Raw genomic sequence first — 401 nt, 5'->3', positions numbered from 1 at the left:
AATAGTGTAGAGAAGTATGAAAAATATAAAGAGAAAAATGTGGAAGTAAAGTGCAAGGTACGTGAGGCAAAGAGGACAGCTGACCTGAGGTGGGGTCAGGGACTGGGTCAGTCATATGAAGAGAATAAGAAGAAGTTTTGGAAAGAGGTGAAGAGAGTAAGGAAGGCTGGCTCAAGAATTGAAGAGACAGTGAAAGATGGAAATGGGAGGTTGTTAAAAGGAGAGGAGGCAAGGAAAAGATGGGCGGAATATTTTGAAAGTTTACTGAATGCTGAGGATAATAGGGAGGCAGATATAATTGCTGTTGCAGGTGTTGAGGTGCCAGTGATGGGATATGAGAATGAGAGAGAGATTAAAATAGATGAAGTGAGGAGAGCACTAGATGACACGAGAGTAGGAAA

The sequence above is a fragment of the Palaemon carinicauda genome, chromosome 12, assembly GCF_036898095.1.
Source record: "Palaemon carinicauda isolate YSFRI2023 chromosome 12, ASM3689809v2, whole genome shotgun sequence".
In the NCBI taxonomy this organism is placed as follows: Eukaryota; Metazoa; Arthropoda; class Malacostraca; order Decapoda; family Palaemonidae; genus Palaemon; species Palaemon carinicauda.
The sequence above is the reverse complement of the archived record's forward strand: the minus strand, read 5'-3'. Positions refer to the sequence as shown.